Here is a 20,193-nt window from a genome sequence, read left to right on the forward strand (position 1 = left end):
ACTTTTATAGAGACCTAACAAATCATGGAATAAGAAAAAAAGAATGGTAAGCATTACCATATTATCTCAAATACCAAATGGGTCTTCAAAAACTGATATTTCCAAGTTTACACTTTACAATATTAATCTGAATTGTATCAGGAAAGCTGCTTGGGCAACATGCACATTTTAACTGCATATGTGAATTTATTTGTTTATGATTTGTTTTTATTGTTGAGTTTTATATTGCTTGTTGCCTGGGCTTGGCCCCATGTAAGCCGCCCCGAGTCCCCTCGGGGAGATGGGGCAGGGTATAAAAATAAAATTATTATTATTATTATTATTATTATTATTATTATTATTATTATTGTTAAACCAAAAAAAACCCTTCATATCAAAATATAAATATTCAGAGAAATGTGTAAGTCTCCATGCAAATATTAATACAAACTGTTACAAACCTCAACATTTCGACAAAACAATTTGGGTTGAATCAAACATAGGGTGTGTTTATACTGCTAGATATTGCAGTGTAGAGGTGCATTAACCTGCATGCATTCACACAATACACACAGGTTAATGCAATTTTCCCGGGGTAAGCTGCTTAATGCAACTGCATCCCAATTTTTTTTAAAAAAACCATCTGGGGAAAGTCTGAATCCTGCTCCAGTATTTGGATATTCCCCCATGTTGGGAAAGTAGGGACAGTGATCCTGGATCCTGATGTGGGTCGCAGGATTGTATCCCCACAGCCATTGTGCACTCCCTGAGCACAAACAGTCCTCTCCCCATTTGCCAAGCTGGTTTGCTAACTTAATGATAACAAAACAAGAAGTAAAATACATGAAGCTCAAGGTAAGTGCTGTTCTCTTTCTTTACTGGGGGAAAGTGGATTTTGTTTGGAGGGGTGGTTGAATGCTGCCCCATTCCCAGCCATGCTGAAAATGGCTTCAACTTGGCTGGGCTGTGGGGCTAATGTCCCACTTCCAAGGTGGCTCTGGACTTCCTTGTGTGGCTTTAAGGCAGATCACAACTGGCACTTTCCATAGTGGTTCTGAGTCGCATTATGTGCCTGTCTTCTTCTTCTCCATTCAAACAGTTGTTTCCGACTCTTCGTGACCTCATGGACCAGTCCACGCCAGAGATGCCTGTCGGCCATCGCCGCCCCCAGTTCCTTCAAGTTCATGCCAGTCACTTCAAGGATACCGTCCATCCATCTTGCCCTTGGTCGGCCTCTCTTTCTTTTTCCTTCCATTTTCCCCAACATCATGATCTTTTCCAAGCTTTCCTGTCTTCTCATGATGTGGTCAAAATACTTCATCTTTGCCTCTAGTATCCTTCCCTCCAGTGAGCAGTTGGGCATTATTTCCTGTAGAAGGTCCCATAAAGTCAGAAACAAGAGTAGGGGTGTTGGTGGAAATCCAGCATTGACATATTTGTCTGGTTCTAGAACAACGTATTAATACTATTCATATTCATTGCTTTCTGCATAATTTTTGTAGATTGGCCTGTAGTTTTCTGTTGCAGTCCTTCAAAATAGTCCAGTATTTATTTTACAGAAAAAGGAGGGACTGGGCCTAATTTGTATTCCCAGACTAAAATTTTCTATACTTTTCTGGCGGCTGTAGAGATCTAATTTATACATTTGTGTAACCAAAATATGCAAATATTATGTGTGAGTATGAATGGATGAATGAAAGAGAGCTAAATTTTGGAGACATAATTCTAATATTAAGGCCTGCAAACCATTAACTACCTGCTCAGGAATTGTAATTAAAACCTGCTAATAAGACCTGAAATAGTTGACCTGCCTGGTAAACAGTGATAAGAACTATGAATGATAAGAGAAATGTTTACATCTGTTAACATCTGTCAACATTTGCTGACTTGATGAACTTTTGGGGCAGAGCTACTTGTGTTTGCTAACACCAATCAAGAGGAATCAACATCTGGTCCAGGAAACTGAGGATATTCCAGGATGGAAGACGTCTATCATTCATTTACAACTTTGGGACAACATCAGCAAAATGTTGCTATATAAGTTCCCTCCACTTTCCCCAGCTTTCCCCCACATTCTCTAGACACTGTATGTTTTTCATGCAATCTAGAATTGCCTTTCCCCAGGTTTTTACTGCTACATCAGACCTCTGATTCATATTTAGTTTGAGGTCACCTAGATTGTTTTGAAGCAAGGTATCACATATTCTATATTCTTTCATCAGATATTTTCTTTATTTAGAGGGAGTATTCTGAATTTGTCTGTGTTAAAATACATTTTGTGACCTTTGGACCAGTTCTACAATGTGCTAAGGTCATCTTGAATCTTGATTCTGTATTCTGCAGAATTGAGTTTGGTGTTATAATTAGGGGTGTGCTCAGTATTGGTTTGGTGTTCTGTATTCAGGGCATTCAGCTAAATTGGCAGCTGAATTCCTGGAGATGAGGTGGACAGGGGCAGCTGGAGACAGGCAATAATTGGGGCACATGTGGCCGATCTTCGGCTGTATTTGGCTGCCATGTGAGAAGAGCAGCCGCCTGTGCATGGGGGTCCCCCCTCCTTGTGTGGTCAGGGATGACCATCCTCCACCTAGTCTCCCTTTACAAATAGATGAACTCATGGTGTTGGGATAATCAAATGCCAAAACTTGTTTATTAGTTACAATGCAAACAGGGTTGGCAGCCATGCATGGGTTCTTGATCATGAATCGGACAGCCCGCTACTGACAGTTTCCACCAAACACTGGTAGGGGTCCCAGACAGTTATCCAACCAGTTTTGTCTCGGGACACTAGTACTGCCACACCCCTCATACACCCATGGATGCTCCCCCCCTCCTGGGGAGGAGGTACACAAACAGGATCCAGGGCCCATGCCAAACTCCACAAAGGGAGAGGGAGACCCCCCACACTACCAAACCTGATAGTGGTAGCCCAATAACTCCCAACAGAGAAAAATTGAATGGCAACTTGTTGCTCCAATCCTTTAATAGGTTCCTCATCCTGAAAACCTGACACGAGTAGTCTAGCTAAAAATGAAATCCCTGCCAGGTGAAGCCTCATGGCATGAGTAGATATGTTGGACCTCCTTTGGTATGCCAGGAAATGCGCAACCTGTTCCTACACCAACAGTCAGTTGCTGCTATAGCCTGCTTCTAGCCTGAACGTGGTAATCTGGTCACATCCACCAGGTATGCCCTCAAGGCTGCTTGGGTGAGTCCTTGCCAAGCAGCTCTTCTCTGAGATCTATGGATATGTCAAACATTCTGAAATTTGGTGGGCTAACAGTGGTAAATGTATTCTACCACTATAGCAAGTTTTATCCCGATAGCTCAAAAATGAGGGAGAGAGATGTCCCCGAGTCTTCCCCACTGCTAGTGATGTTTTCCCTATTGCGCATAGTATGCGCGACTGCCATTAACAAAGTACTTATGAAGATTTGTTAAGTTCTATTTTTCCCCCCCAAAATTAAGAAAGAACTTTAGAAACGAAGCTTCAGTGCTCCCTACTTTTGAACACAGTTTAGAACTTTTTAAAATGGATTGCACATACCTAGTAATTATACTAGACTTTATGAAAGGACCTGTAAAGATACTCCGGTGTTCTGGATTTTAGTAGAATCTTAAAAGTACATTTGTACCACTAATATGTCAACTATTTACTATGTATACTCTTGACCTGGCATTCTTGATGTCTGTCTTAGGATGCTTAAAATACAAATAAAACTGTTAAAATATGTATAAAGCATATGCGTGTATGTGCCCATTTCTTTTTTATAAGATGAAAATTGTTGGTCCAATTCATGTATATATAACTTTTAAAATAGTGCTGAACTTCTTTATTTTAATTCAACTCCTTCCTAATGAAATATCGGTACAAATATTCAAATAATGGGAAATACAGGATAAAGTGTAAGTGCTTTTATGGATTCAGTTTCCACAACTAGTATTGTTTGTTATGTCTATATGGATTTTATTTTTGCCCCTGTAATGCATTATAAGTGCATTTGGAGAATGAAACTGTAAAAAAGCAATTGATCTTTTATTTTGTTGAATGTTTTTACTGAGATTTCTTTCTATTTTCTGACATCTAAATCTATTTAGACAAAGACATATGGCAAAGTCCCAGACTAACTAACAACCCCTGAGATTGCGTTCACACAAGGGGTTGAAAGACCAAATCCATCTGCCTTAGAAATCAATAACAGATCAAGTTATAGCTCAGAGCAATGTATTTCTATGAAACTTAAAAAGAAAGAACACAAAGGCAATGGAGGCATTTCTTACAGAAAGGTGGCATCTAAGTTCATTAGCAGTATTCCCTTCTGAGTCAGTTCTGGTGAGAGGAGTGACCCAAATTAAAACAGTACAGAACAACAACCAAGGAAGCACTTCTATCCCAGAAAGACAATTGAAATTTTTCAGTCTTCAAATTATGTGATAATACTCCTTATATAATTGCTTCTTCTTCGGCTCCTTTCTTGCAAGTGGACTGTGGTGATAGTGTTGATTTGTTGTGTTAGGTCAGGTTTCTGGTCTGTCACTGATTACATGGAAATCTTGGATCATTTCTTCATGGTCTTCTGTAGGAGAATATTATTAAGGTTGCAAGTCAAGAGCTTTCTAGGCCCTGAAATTTCAGTGCCCAAACCTAAGACCTAAGAACAATACATGATCTCAAAGGGTGCTAATGACAGAAAATGATACATTAAGCATAAACTGCAGTTGCTCAGAACATGCTTTTCAAATAAAAATTCTGCCAATTATAAAATACTAGTGGTGCCTGGCCATGCATTGCTGTGGCAAAGTGTGGTAGTATGGGAAATAACATATTGAGAAATTGGTGGTAGTTAGTATATGTTATTTCCTAAAGCTTGTGAATATACAATATTTTCAGTTCTTCCTTTTTTTTGTCTATGGGAGGCAAGTATGAATGCTATAATTAGCCAGAATGATTAGCATGTAATGGTCTTTCAGCTTCAAAGCCTGGCTGCTTCCTCCCTGGGGGAATCTTTTGTTGGAAGGTGTTAGCTGGCCCTGATTGTTTCATGTCTGGAATCCCCCTGTTTTCAGAGTTTTTAATACTTGGAGCCAGATTGTGTTCACAATAGCACAATAATAATAAAATTAATAATAGTACAGTAGAGTTTCACTTATCCAACACTCGCTTATTCAACGTTCTGGATTATCCAATACATTTTTGTAGTCAATGTTTTCAATACATCATGATATTTTGGTGCTAAATTCGTAACTACAGTAATTACTACATAGCATTACTGTGTATTGAACTACCTTTTCTGTCAAACTTGTTGTATAACATAATGTTTTGGTGCTTAATTTGTAAAATCATAACCTAATTTGATGTTTAATAGGTTTTTCCTTAATCTCTCCTTATTATCCAACATATTTGCTTATCCAACATTCTGCCGGACCATTTATGTTGGATAAGCAAGACTCTACTGTAATAATAATGATTCTGATAATACACACTACTTCTCTCCCTCCTCAGTTTCCTGCCTGGGGGAATCCTTTGTTGGGAGGTGTTAGCTGGCCCTGATTGTTTCCAGTCTGGAATTCCCCTATTTTCAGAGTGTTGTTCTTTATTTACTGTCCTGATTTTTAGAGTTTTTTTTAATACTTGGAGCCAGATTGTTTTCATTTTCATGGTTCACAGTAACACAATAATAACAACATTAATAATAGTAATAATAATGACTCTGATAATACACACTACTTTTCTCCCTTCTCTACTTCTTCCCTGGGGGAATTCTTTGTTGGGAGATGTTAGCTGGCCCTGGTTGTTTTCTGTTTGGAATTCCTGTTTTCAGAGTGTTGTTCTTTATTTACTGTCCTGATTTTAGAGATTATATTGTTCTGCTTTATTATATCACAGTAATATTTATATATTATATATATAATCTTATATTATGTGCTCATATGAGGCCCCTTCTACACAGCTGTATAAAATCCACATTGAACTGGATTATATGGCAATGTGGATTCAAGATAATCCAGTGTAAAGCAGATAGTGTGGATTATCTACCTTGGCATTCTGGTTTATATAGCTGTGTGGAAGGACCTTGAATCTACACTGCCATATAATCCAATTCAAATAAAATAATCTGTATTTTATTGGCAGTGTGGAATAGACCTAAGTGAACCCTCAGCCATTGTAGCTGAGGTGGTTGCTAGGGCACAAAGTGAGCGACGCCTAAAGGGGGCAGGGCCTACCCTTCTGACTGGCTCTTTTTCGTCCTCTGTAATTTGGATTTTATTTTTCTAGTGTTTTTTTTTTGTTTTGTTTTGTTTGAAAGACATATTTTGGATGAGTATGTCTTTTGTGGTTAAATTTGGTGTGATTTGGTTCAGTGGTTTTGTTGTTTACTCCATGGGAAAAAACACACATTACTTTTTATATATAGATTTGCCCAGTGGAAATTAAGCTTTTGAATCTCTGAAATGAACACCTTTGTTTTTATCTACTTGTAATTAGCAACCATTTCTTGAGATTGGAAATTTCAAGAGTCATGAGTACTGGATTTCCTCTTGCATGTGAACAGAGATCTATAGTCCACCTGAGATTTATAGTTCACCAAGGAGACTTCAGCCAAATAAGATGGAATAATTCATTTCCCCCTTTTTGCAAGGTCTCTGTGACTCCCGCAATGGACCAGCAGCAGCAGACCTCCTTCCTCTCTCTCTCTCTCTCTCTCTCTCTCTATATATATATATATATATATATATATATATATATATATATACTGACCAGATCTACAGCGGAAATCTCTTGCAAAGGCAATATGTCTTTATTGTTTATTCCCTATTCTATCCATATATATGTATGTGTATATGTATATATATGGATAAAAATGGTTCTAAGTATTTACAAAACTGGGGGTCCCTGGAGGTTCATTTCTAAAGTATTTCTAAAGTATACTTAGTTTAAAAAACTCATTTCTATAATGAAACTAATGAAATTTTGTTACAATTTCATCACAGTAATTGTTCATGCACATTACTGCAATAATTAGTACTATTGGGGAAACTTCAGGGGCTTCTAACTCCCTCATTTGACAAGCTATTGGGGTGAAACTTTCTCCAATAGTATAACACACTTTGCCCATCAAGTTTCATAATGTTTTGCTTATCCAAGGAGTTTTGGTGAATTTTCAAAGTTTTTATAAACATTATTGTATAAAAAAACCATACAAGACCTATCTACTTGAATTTTATATACAACACACAAGATAACCAGGGCATCAATCCTCAGAAGTTTCAGAAAGATTCACACATCCACAGATTATTATTTTTTTTGGGAGGGGGGGGGGATTTTAAAAGTTGAGACCAAAACAATTAATCCCCCCCAAAAAAACAACAGCAATCTCCTTGAATGTCTGACTTTGTGACACACAATCACACAACTTCAACTTTGCACAAATTTATATTATTACTTACTTTAGTCCTCTTTGCTGATTCAATAATTTCATTTATTATTAGAGCAACTCTAAATGGCTGGTTGGCTGTCCCCCACAGTGCCTTCCTTATGGCGATGGTCCAAAGTAAAATGAATGATTTTGAAAGCATTTTATGTTTTCTTGGCTTTGCCTAATGCTTGCTTACTTTAGTCCTCTTTGCAGGTTCAATAATTTTATGTATTATTATTAGACTAACTCTAAATGGCAACTTCTGCAGCCAGCTATCATTTGGTTCCTTCAGCCCTCATTTGGGTCCTTCAGCCCTCATTTGGGTCCTGAGCAGCTTTGCATTCTAGGAAATGTAGTTTATAGCAAGGCCTTTTGCATTCTTTGCCGTCAAAGGCCTTGCTTTCCAAAACTACATTTAAAATGGCTGTGTTCTCAATCTCCATTAAGTTTAGTCACACCCACAGCATGTTCCTTATGGTGACGATGAGGCAAAACTCTAAAATGAAAGAATTAGTTTTTAAGTACTTTATGTTCTCTTCGCTTTACCAAAGTTGTATGAATTTTAACTGCATCACAGCTACTTACAAAGGAATCAAAACTTAAGAATCAAAGCAATGCAAATATTCAATTTCTTAAGTGAGTATAAAACATCAGAGTAACAAAAACTTCCAATTCATTTGCACACCTCTAATATATACACATGCACGCACACACATATATACATGTGTTAAAATATGATTCTACTAGAGTGAGCTACAGGGTCAATACTTTCCCTTGACTTCACAGAGAAATTTCCTGGACTCTCAGGGTTGGGTTAATATTTAAACAAAGGTGGCTATCAAGGATTCATTGTGGGTGTGGGCACAGCTCAGCAGGAGATTTATGTGCCCCTATTTGACATCCAAAGCTTGATTACAGGTGATAAATCCAGCAACAACTATCATATTTGTATCTATTTTTCATTACTTTCCATTTAACTTTTATACTATGTCTATTTCCAAGCCAAAGTAATTAGCCAGACCCATTGTTTCAGAGAAGGGTAATCTTCAGCCAAACCCAAATCCGCTTGTCTTGCTGTTTGTCTGTCCACATGTATAAAGCCTTTGAGAACTCAAGATCAACATCCCTGTCTCTTATACCTTTGTTTGGCATGGAAATTGACACTTGGGACCTTTGTTTCAAGAGAAAACCAAAGTTCTCAAAATATGGGCATAGACCTCTTTTCCAAGGTTTCTTCAGCTGTTAGCAATAAAAACTTTGCAGTCACTGATACCTTTTAATCTGCCAACCATCTCTTCCCCTGGTAAGCAAGTACAATACTAATACAAGTTGAGCATCCCTAATTCCATACTTTCAAATCCCAAATTTTCCAAAATCTAAAACTCCTGCTCATTTGTTCACAAGGTAAAAGTGGGCATCAGGTATTTTATATCTTTAGTCTTACAGATCTGACATTTTTGGGACTCATAAACAACACAGTTTAACAAACAAGACACAAGGCTGAGGAAAGGTACAAAAGTCCATGAAATGTCAGAAGACATTGATTTGCAGAAATTACAAATAAAATAGCAAAAAAATCCTAAAAATTTAAAATGCGTCTGGTCCTAAACATCTATAGGACTCCAAAAATATTTCAACCATGGTGATTTAAAAAAAAAAGATTAGCAGAATTGGGCTAGTTAAAATAATTGGTAGACTAACTACCCTCCATTTCAAAGCATGCTTCTAAAGTCTATTTGATTATGACAATCCCCAAATGAGAAATATTAGCTCAGAATTTTGGAGTTGGGACAGAAATTTTGGAGTTGGGACAGTAAGTGAGATTGGAGATCCCTTTTAAAGACAGACACAGAAATCATTGGAAATGTTTGGTAGGTAACTTATTAAAGCATTCACAGCTGAATGAGAAAATCTGAAGGAAAAGCTGATAGTGTCATAGCCTATGTCTCCTTCCATTTTCACCCATTTAATTCATGTACACATTTCAAAAATAGGAACAGCTCTTATTAAATGAGCAAACCTGTTAGTTTCTCAAGAAACATGTTAAGTGACACAATTGGGTGGGAAAGTGTCTCCTTCATACTTTCCCATTCTGTTTGACACATCTGGAGTTCCCATTCACAGCTGTGAATGGTCTTGTCCTCCAGAAACTGCCATTCAACTATGAGGCAATTGCTTTGGTATAGAATCCAAGCTGCCTGGTCTATACGCAGATTGTAATTTGGATTAATTTCTCAGTGTTCAATGTCTTAAATCCAATTACTGGTCCTACTAGAGTAGACCTATTAAATAATTAGATTTACATAAGTGTTGATTTGCCATCCAGCAGTTGATTTATTGGGTGCACTCTGACTTAGATTTACAATTGGATTTAGCCAGTGTGTGTTCAAGAAGTTAATTTAGTTACTGCAAATAATTTACTGAACAACTCCCTGAATCTCTTTATATCTAAGACCTGATTGCATGCTTTCATGTGATTAGTAGAAGAGTGAACTATACTGGATGTGTTGTCCCTGAAAGTGAACAAAAATATGTGTTAGGCAAGAATATAAAACTTATTTTTGAGGAAAAGTTCTTTTTGCTTCTTTTTGTCTAATATAAAATTATTGCATTCTCATCTCTATCCCTAGGTATTGCAGGGCAATCCTCAGAATATTTGTCAGTATTAGTCCTGCTGAAGTTAATGAAATTTCTTCAGGTAGAGTATTTTGAAGTTTCTTTCCATCATGGTAGCTACGTGAGAACAAAACAAATTATTTTCACCTTGGCAAAGTTATGAAGCATTTTCCTCATAAGTGATGCAGGCAAAATTCATCTGGAATACCTATGGTAAGAAAACATCCATAGTTCAAACTCCTGGATTGTTCATCTTCTGAACTTTTGTTTGTATGCTCCAGACAACTTTTACAAATAGCATTTCCTTGTTCATTATGTGGTTGCTGGTACTCAGGAAAGCATTGTTACCAGGTGAGAGTGTAGCGGAATCAGTAGCATCCAGATAACACCATGTGCAAAAGACTCAGACCAGGCAGAGGAATTGAAAAGAACAAAGGAAACTTTACTCTTGCTTGTAGAGTTGAAATATAAAACAGTTCTGTAATCGTACAATGTCCATGTAGTTGCATAAGATCAATAACTAATCAATCAGCATCAATATATATATACAGCATAGCATATTAAATCAGCTACTTGACCGTAGCTATTAGAGAGCCTTCTCCATTTCTGTGCTCTCCCAGCAAGCTCAAATTCAAACTGACATTCCCAGCCACCTGCATCAAACAGATACATTGTTTTAGGCGTGGCTTGCCTCTGCAAAAAGATCAGCTCCCTTTTTGCAGAGCTCTTTCTTTGCAAGAATCTTTCAAGGGATTTCTTTTACACACACACATACACATTAGCACTTTGGCGCAATAAGCATGGCTTTGGATGTGATGGTAGACAAAGTTTGCTTTGTGTGATATTCTGGCTCTAAAGTAACTTGTCCATTTTATTTTCATTACTATCTTCTTGAACATCCTAGGTACCACTGCACAGCTAACTGTGAATGTTAAGAAATGTACAGTTTGTAATTAACTGTTTAGAAAGCAGGAGTGTTCAAGTTTCTAATAATTCTAGACCATTATGAGGCAGCTGTACTTACTACAACCAAAGCTGTCTCTTGAGTTATCATATCCACTGAAAAAAAATGCTGGCTCATTATAGCATATTTTCTTTATGAATGCTGTTGTATGCTTTATTATTTTTCCTGTAAAAATAGGAAACAACTGGAAGCAGAGGAGGTGATTGTTGTTTTGTCTTATACCTTCAAACTTTCTTTTAGGAAGAATGCTCAGTGGTTTGCTCAATTAACATCATGACAATAGAACTGGTGTTGCAGTTTTAGGCATCTGTTCTTTTAGTTAACTTCCTTAAAAATAAATGTTTTGCCTCAGGAAATCCTTCATTGTTTTCATCAAATTTTCAATGCAAAATTTGCCCTGGGAACTTCTGCTAATCTCGCCGAACCTTCTTTAGCTTTTCTCGGGTGTCCTACTTTAGCTAGAGTCAATACATTCACCTTGGATTTTACCTTAGGCAGAATTGTGTGGTAACTTTGCCTGCAAATGTCTTCTAGCTGTAATTTGGACACAAATTTAAGATTTAAGAAAAAACACTAAGTAATCTGTCTAATCTTGTCAAAACTCTCCTAGCTTCCCTTGTAACAGTTCCCAGTGTTTTATAAAACATTGTATTGCCTCAGATATTCTGTTAAGAACTATGTTAAATGCAAAGCATATGGAATCTTGAATTTTACCTGTACTCAAAAGGACACTTTTTTCTCTTCAAATTTTCTAGGGGCTAGAGGCACCAGCCTTAGCCTTCAACATTCATCTCTTTGGCAAACAATTTTTCTGAACTGCAAAGGATTTCTTCCTGTAGGATATTTGAGAGAATAGGTAGGATAATAGTGAAAAGATATAAGGTTAACTTTTGTGACTTGTGTGATGATGTGATTTTTTGTTTCTTTTGCATACGTGTTCTCCATATGGTGAAATAAATTCTGATCAGGGAGATGTGCCTGTACAGAAGTCCATGAGAAGCAGCTCTTTTGTGCTGTCTATCAACTGTGCCTGCCATGAATCCATTTTGAATCCTTATATATTCCAACTTGCACCACATATAATTGGAGATGAGTGAGCAAGTTTAGAAATATTTCTAAAGTTTTCAGAGTTACAAACATGACCCCTGTCCCTCCAAAAAAGATATACTCCAAACAACTGTGTTCTGATGAGAATGCAATGTGGGTTGCTGGTGAGAGGAGTAAATGGAATGGCGCCCCTCATCAACAGTGGATGTGGGGGTGTATCACTATTTGGTTGGAGTTTGGAAGAGAAAATACTCTACATTGCTTTGTTTGTTTGTTTGTTTTTGTGTGTTTTTGCAAGATCTACTTGTCAAATTATACTCTCTCCACTTTCTCTTCTGGAATTCTTCCTCTAAGTACAATTTACAACCAAAATCATTAAAGGCTGAGATGTTTACATCTACAAATTACATAAGACTCAGTAGATGAAACCTGCTTTCATTAATATTTAGAGCCCCCCTATAAATTGGTTGTTCCTGCACAAGAAGAATCGCTGTCAGAGCGTCTATTGCATAGTAAGAAAAGGGCACATAAATAATTTGTATATCTTGTTAATGCAGCAATCATTTAGCAAGTTTCACCTGGGAGCAGTGGAAACAGAAATATCTGTTTTTCAATGTGTTTTCCCCCCCTAGAGTGACTCACTTTGAATGAAGATGAATTGTGATAAGAATACACTAAAATTTTTGTAGTATTAACAAAAGTATTCAAAGTGAGTAAGCCATCCATGGCTAAGCATGTGTTGCAGATGCATATATTGTATCCTACTGCCTATCAGATGTGAATTCAGTCTTTAAGGATGTGTTAATTGTCTGGTTTACAGCAAGGCTTATGACTGGAACAGTAGTATATATTATGTCTTGCTTTAAAAAGGGACAAGATATCAAAAAGCATAGTGTACTTTTATGAGACTGTCTGCAATTGTGAAATAGAATAATTTGCAGCCCACTGAAAGAGACATTTTGGTAATCTCTTTTCCCAAATCTGTGTCACTTTTTCATGTTAATACCCATTATTCTGCACCTTAATATGTAAATGGAAAAAAATTTGTAAAAATGTATTTTGGAAAAAAAAAATCCCACCAAATACATATCCTGTCTATTTTGATACTGTAAAAATTGCATGAGTACATTCAAGAAGTGCAAATGGAAGTGCATAACTGTATCCTATCCAGATCATCACATAAATCCAAGATGTGCATATCAGGCCAGGAGTTCTCCCACCCACCCTGAATTCTTAAAGACTGAAATTCTCAAGCATTTAGGGACCTGGCTGTTCTGTTATTAGAGTGCCTTTCAAGAGAACTTTTGAGATGCCTATCTCCATTGTTTCTGTCTGTGTTGAAAGCAGTGGGGTCAACTAAATGGTCACACAGCTAGAGACATCAGATTGCTTGCCTAAAGGAAGGTTTTCACACTCCTGCAGCATAAATCACTGTCTGCTTATGATGCAATGTCTGTGAGGACAACACATTAACTTAGTGCAGCACCTGAGCTGATAACACTTCTTGTCATTTGACCTAAAGTCTATGTTTGTTTAAATCCTCTTCCCAGATTTATGACCCTGAGATCTGTTTTGAAACAGTAAACCTGGGAAGAAAAAAAATAAGGTGGTGTATAAGTCAGCTTTGACACCAGAGGTCAGCTTGACATCTTTGTTTGTTATCTGGATGCAAATCAAAAAATCCCCTGATGTGTTTTAATAACCACATTGCCAATTTCTTTCTCTTCTACCTTTGGTGTTTCCATTTAAATTAAATTAATCTTAACAATGAAATGAAGACAACAGAAAGTAGGTCTATCCTAATAGAGAGAGAGTGCAGATTTTTGTTTCATTTTAATGCTTTTAAAACAATGTTAACTCTACCATGAACTGTTCTGGAATTGATTTTCTTCCTCCAAATACCTGAATAGCCTTATTTTCAAAAGGAAAACTAATGTGAATAATGGGTGACTGAGATTTCATAAGAAAAGCAAGACATATTTCTTGCTGTTGCTACTGTTTCTCAGTATGCTGGTTGTTCAACTGCGTCCCTGTCACATTTGGCAAAATTGTTGCCCCTTCCCTCTTCATCTTCAAGAGGACACATATTTACTGACAAATCAGAGGAATAAAGAGATCAGACAACAGAAGTGGAATGAACAAAGAACAACTTTATTCATTGTTGCCAATTTAAATATTTCTTGGTGGTGGTTGGTCACATTTGGGGGAGCAAATTTGATTTGAGAGCAGCTGAAGTAGTTGGTCACCCCTGACTGGAACCCCCAGCCTCCCCTTGAGCAAAGCACCAATGCCCCTGAAAGCAATCTCTAATCACAGACCACCTACTACAATGCAGTCTGAGCCCTGCCACATGCACTATGGAGGGTCTTCTTATAGCAACACCAGAGGCACTCCAAGTGGCCAGCTACTGGTCAAGGGACATTTAGTATAATGCCAAGATGTTGTTGTTGTGTTTTTTAACTTTGTGTTTTCAAATACATTACAACTTGTACCCTCGGTTCACTACTGACATGATAAATAAATGGTTGCTCAAAGGTCCAGCTGAAATACTGAAAGGCAAGTCCCTATTCCCATTTTTATACCTCAGAACCTTGTCTAATTCCTTTATAACTACCCTTCCAACTCTGTAACTACCCTTGACTGCAGTTTCCACTCTGATTAATAAAGACAAGATCTAGAAAATCTTGAACAATTTCAATGTCGTTATCATATACATTAAATGTATGTAAATTGCCTGCAGTCATTATTTTTAAGACAGAAAGAAAGAAAGAAAGAAAGAAAGAGGTCAAAAACAAGCTGAATTTAAAGCAAAAATTGCACAACCCAAGTAGAAACCTTACTCCTGACCTATATTAGACCCCTTCTACGCTGCCATATAATCCAGATTATCAAAGCAGATAATCCACTTTCTGTCCCTCTGATGGCTGCTGTTCTTTTCTCCAACATTTGGCCCAAAGCAATGCTTGATGGAGCCCCAGTGAATCAGACAAGCACAAGCCCCAGTAGGGTAACCTTTGGAAATATCAGGTATTTTTTACTTCCATATTTTTGCTACCATCATTGTAGATGGTTAGTTAGGCTTAATATCTGGTCAATTAGGTTTAATATTGTAATATAGTTGGGCTGGGCTTTAGCACAGCTGGTAAATCACCAGCAGTAATAAGATCTACCAATCAAAAAGTGGCCAGTTCAAAGCTCAGTCGGGGTGAGCGCCCGATTGTCAAACCCAGCTCACTGTTTACCTAAGCAGTTCAAAAAAGGCTTAGAACCCAAAGTAGAGAAATTAGGTACCACTAATTAAGCGGGGGAGGTATTTTTACAACACCATAAAAAGAAAAAGACAAGAAATGCTGGTGACCAAAAGGAAGGAGGAAGTCCTGATGGCTCTTCATTATAGAGAATAGAGCAACAGCATCCCCTGTGGCTGAATCGGAGCTCAACCTCCAAGGCACCGAAGCTGGACGTCGGCAACATGCCTCCTTTCTGTTTGTTCTGTTTGTCTGTCCAAGCAGCATTGAATGTTTGCTATCTATGTCAACTGTGATCCGCCCTGAGTCCCCTTGGGGAGATAGGGCGGAATATAAATAAAAGTGTTATGTTAAATGCAATATTAGACTTTTCCACAGCTCTGTGCTGCAACTCATGTTGACTTTGTGTACAGTGTGGGCCCTCTACTTTCAGATCCAACACTATTTTGTGCCTCTCAACCCTTTTAAAGAATATTCTTTTAAGTTTATTAAGATAAGGGGTACTGTTCCATGATCTGAGCAGAGGTCAAAAGGGGATCCTATACAGAGAAAAATAGTCAATTTTAAGGGGGGGGGGTTGAAAGAGTAAAACAATTTTCCCCTGTTTTCCTGTTATCCCCCCACCCATGTCGCCATCTTGCAAATAACCCTCATTTATGAAATGGGAAGTGGGGACAGGAAATAACCAGCGAAAATGGGGGAAATTGTTTCCCTCCTTCAACTCCCCCCATAAAATGGACTAGCCTTCTCTGTTTAGCACCCCCTTTTGGCCTTCTCCCAGAAAATAGAACACTACCAGATAATGAGTTAAACCATGGTGAACTTTCTAACTCTTTACTAGATGCTAATGTTCACTTATTATGTTCTTATATTTAAAAGATTTTATCTTTTTAAAAGGTTTATGGCTGGGAAATGATAGTAGTTGTACATTATCCAATTATTGTGCACATTGTGGGATTCTTTCATACATTCATTTTAAAAATTGTAATGCATGAAGGAAACAGCGCTTTTTTTCTTCAAGGTGTCTTCAAAAACCTCTTTTCATCTAGAATAAGGGGAAAAGAAGAATATTCTCACTTTGTGGCATGTCCAATTATCCCAGAATATCTGCAGTAGGATTCAAATCCCAAAGAAATGAATGTTCCTGGGACAAGGGGAACATTTTTATCCCCATGGGTTTCCAGAAGAGAACTTAACTGATCCATGTTATAGATTGATGACTTGTACTATCACAATTTATTCATCTTGTTATAGTTTAGAAAAAAGAAATCTCATTTTTTTTACTTCTTACATCTTTGTGGGCAGTTTCAGTTTCAGGTTGGATCTACACTGTCCTATATTTCAGGATCTGAGCCCAGGTTACCTGTTTTTAACTGGATTATATGAGGCCCATTCTATAATGTCCTTATATCCCAGATCTGATCCCAGATTATCTTCTTATCCCGGATTATATGGTATTGGAAACTCATGTAATTCAGTTCAAAGTAGATAACCTGGGATCAGATCCTTGGATATAAGGATAGTGCAGAAAAGGCTTGAGTCTACAGTGTCAGATAATCTGGGATAATCAGATAATCTGGGAAAAGATCCTAGGATATAGGGCAGGGTAGATCCATCCTCAGAATGAAGGTTCTGTACTATCTCATTCAATTACTGTTTAAATCCATACCTCTATATACTGCTAGCTATGCCCGGCCACGTGGGACGCAGTAATAATATTATTAATAATAGTAATAATAATAATGACTTTGATTAAACTATTTCTCTCCCTCCTCAGCTTCCTCCCCGGGGGAATTTTTTGTTGAGAGGTGTTAGCCGGCCCTGATTGTTTCCTGTCTGAAATTCCCCGTTTTCATAATGTTTTTCATTATTTATTGATCTGATTTTAGAGGTTTTTTAAATACTGGAAGCCAGATTGTGTTCATTTTCATGGCTCACAGCAAAATAATAATAATAATAACAACAACAACAACAACAACAACAACAACAACTTTGATAATACACACTATTTCTCTCCCTCCTCAGCTTCCTCCCTGGAGGAGTCCTTTGTTGGGAGGTGTTAGCTGGCCCTGATTGTTTCCTGTCTGCAATTCCAGTTTTCAGAGTGTTGTTCTTTATTTACTGTCTTGATTTTGGAGATTATATTGTTCTGCTTTATTATATCACAGTAATTTTTATATATTATATTTATAATCCTATATTATATGCTTAGAACTGGATTATATGAGGCCCCTTCTACATAGCTGTATAAAATCCACACTGAACTGGATTATATAGCAGTGTGGACTCAAGATAATCCAGTTCAAAGCAGGTACTGTGGATTATGTGCCTTGGCATTCTGGGTTATATAGCTTTGTGGAAGAGCTTTGAATCTACACTGCTATATAATCCAGTTCAAATCAGATCATCTGTATTTTATAGGCAGTGTGGAAGAGGCCTAAGTGAACCCTGCCTGTCCCCCGAGTGCCATTGTGGCTGAGGGGGTTGTTATGACACCAAGTGGGCAAGGCCTAAAGGGAGCGGGGCCTACCTTCCTGACTGGCAACCAGTGGGAGAAATGGCTTTTCTTTATCTCTCTCTCCCCCCCCCCCCCCCGGTTTGTGTTTTTGGCATTTTTTTATTTGGATTTTATATTTCTAGGTTTATTTGATTGAAAGATTGGATGACTATATCTTGTGTGGCCAAATTTGGTGTGATTTGGTTCAGTGGTATTGTTGTTTAGTCCATGTGGAAAACACAGATTACATGTGTGTGTGTGTATAAAACAACATGGATGCATAAATCTTTACTACATTCATTTTTTTTAAACATTTTAAATTCTATATATCAAATTTCTCAATTTGGGCAAATTATTTTAAAAAATGAACTGAATGAAATTTGCAGCTATCTGGGCTGAACAAATGCTCATTACCAAACCTAAACCATTCCTCTTTCACTCTTTATTAATCACCTTTATTAGGCTTACTTTTTCCTATTTGTGTTTTTTTAAAAGAAGTAGAGTAGTTATTTGGATTAATTTTGTTAAATTTACAACAATATTTTTAATTATGTGTATTGGTCTTGAAAACAACAAAGCCATGAAGTTTACGACTGGTGTGAAAGCTACAAACCTGAACTACATCAAAACCAATGAAATGTTTTCTTCTGTCAGGCTTTGAAGAATATTTGATCTACTGGGTAACACACTTTACAGTGACTCATGAGCCTGGAAACCCTAGCCTCAAGTTCATATCAAATTAACTTATTATAGAGGCCTTGTTATCCTGGAAGTATTGCATGTTATTTTCAAAATGCTTTGATGTATTTCAATAAAATCTTGGGTTAAACACATACAGCATACAGCAACATGTTCATTTTCATAAGCCATATGAACTTGAAAGAGATTAATAACACCTCTATTAATATCTGTCACAGAGAAAATTCATAGAGCAATAGGGAATATACAGACAGAAACAAACATTATAAATATGTACCATGTAGTAAAGTCAATCCTGTACATTCATTCTATAATTGCCCCAATTCTACATCACATGGAGCAGAGCATACACCCAGCAGTTGTGTTACCAGGAACATTCATCTTTTTGAAAAAAGCAGGAATATATTAATTCAGCATTTAGCAACCAGGTGAGGGTATTAGAGACCTAGAGATCCTCTATCTGTTCTTTTTACCTACAAGCAAACAACAGTCCTCCCCTTCTAGATCTTCAGTGGCTAGCTACATTAGAGATCTGAGAAGAAAATAACTGTTCGCATATTTGGGAGGCTACCTGTTCCTCCCACATTCTTCCTTTGCTTTTAAATGACCATGCTTCCTTGGGCCATTACATGAATTCAGGAGCTCATGCCTGCCTTTTATAGTGGGCTTGAAGGGCTGGCGATTGCATTGCTGAAGGAGTTTACTGCATATTTCCTTGTATCACAACTCCCCTTCCAAAACCCTTAAAAGGTTGTTTCTGGTGTGATTTTTTTTTCCAAATTATTGCCAGTATGCCTCGGCAGGAGGTGTTTATTGTTTACTGTGCAATAAACACCAAGGCACTTAAGGCAACACTTGAGTCCTGAATTTATGAGGGCTTTAAGCTTATAAAGGTTTTAAACAATGCAATTCATATGGGTAAGCAAGCTGTAATTGGTTTACAGATGAAATATATATACATTAGTGAAAGATGTGGAATGGGTATACAAAAGGTGATTTCTTTGTTTGGCTTCCCCTTCCTTTCCTCCATTTTTCTCTCTATCTAATTCTTGACCTAAGGTCAAGTTGGCCCCAGGTTCTCTGAGTTCCTTTGCATCTTAGACCAAGCCTTTAATACAAAAATGTATTAGAGGCTTTCCCAAAATCCAGTATATTATGAATCCTGTCTATGTTTTTTTTAAGGCTTGATTCCAACACTTGCACAACAATTATAAAATGATATTTTTGGATATGAAATTGACATACACAAGCAATTATACACTGTTATAGTGCTGCTATTCTACTTTAACAGCCATGACAACATTGTATTTCCAGCACATTTAGCCATGTTTTGGGTGCTGAATAGGGTTGCCACCCTCTGCCCCTCCTTTTTCTCCTTTTCTTTTTCTAACAGGCACCCCATATTTTGCAAACAGATGCAACACAAGTCCCTGCATGTTCAGAACAGATGTTTGAGAATTTAGGCCAGTGCAGATGGATAAGAACTTTGTTTCATTATTTTGATTATCACAAGTTTGAAGCTTTCTTCATACACTTGATGGAAGGAATTCTAGGGGGGAAAGTAAAATTGACTTATTCCTCCATTCCTATTCAAAAAGATTTATTGAAAACAGTTTTCTCATAATGCAGGTTGGTCATAAGATTAAATGAATCTTTAGGAATGACAATGAAAATGCAGCAAGTTCTGTGAACATTGATCTAGCACTGTTTCATCGCACCTCCTTG

At 37.3% G+C, this 20,193-nt stretch overlaps 1 long non-coding RNA gene across 4 annotated transcripts in view; it reads right to left on the reverse strand.

Annotated features, from left to right (window-relative positions):
* Nucleotides 1-1,660: 1,660 nt before the first annotated feature.
* The window catches only part of LOC103278632 (uncharacterized), a 146,340-nt gene continuing 127,807 nt past the window's right edge, over nucleotides 1,661-20,193 (reverse strand). For 3 of the 4 annotated variants that reach the window (XR_506218.2, XR_010005295.1, XR_010005296.1), the window contains 2 exons: nucleotides 11,692-11,810; nucleotides 1,661-4,556 (listed from right to left, as the gene is read on the reverse strand). This is a non-coding gene — a long non-coding RNA (uncharacterized LOC103278632). Of the gene's footprint in view, nucleotides 4,557-10,160; nucleotides 10,222-11,691; nucleotides 11,811-20,193 lie in introns of all 4 variants that reach the window. The other variant, XR_001730222.2, reaches the window with a different exon arrangement.

This window comes from Anolis carolinensis, chromosome 4, assembly GCF_035594765.1.
Source record: "Anolis carolinensis isolate JA03-04 chromosome 4, rAnoCar3.1.pri, whole genome shotgun sequence".
Lineage (NCBI taxonomy): Eukaryota > Metazoa > Chordata > Lepidosauria > Squamata > Dactyloidae > Anolis > Anolis carolinensis.